The sequence below is a fragment of the Penaeus monodon genome, chromosome 27 (genome assembly GCF_015228065.2).
Source record: "Penaeus monodon isolate SGIC_2016 chromosome 27, NSTDA_Pmon_1, whole genome shotgun sequence".
Classification (NCBI taxonomy): Eukaryota; Metazoa; Arthropoda; class Malacostraca; order Decapoda; family Penaeidae; genus Penaeus; species Penaeus monodon.
In genome coordinates this window covers 29,861,385-29,861,657 of record NC_051412.1, presented here as the reverse complement: position 1 = coordinate 29,861,657, position 273 = coordinate 29,861,385, and positions in this window count along the sequence as shown.

Below are 273 nucleotides of genomic sequence, written 5' to 3'. Positions count from 1 at the left end.
TGGGGGGCTACTACTTAAAAAAAAATTGTTTTGGCCTAGAACTGAGTGACGTATTTAACACTTAATGCAGTGGCCAGGTCCCGATAATTATTTGATAAAATACTCTATTTTTTATGAATTGTAGCAGCTAAAAGCTAATATAACAGTAATATCTACAGAGAGGAAGGGAGCATGTTTGAAGTTTATCCAAAAAAGAGTAGACAAATGTACAATTAGATTCGGTGTTCCCAGTAGCAAAAACGTCAGGTTCAAAACAAGCTAGTTGTCATTGTC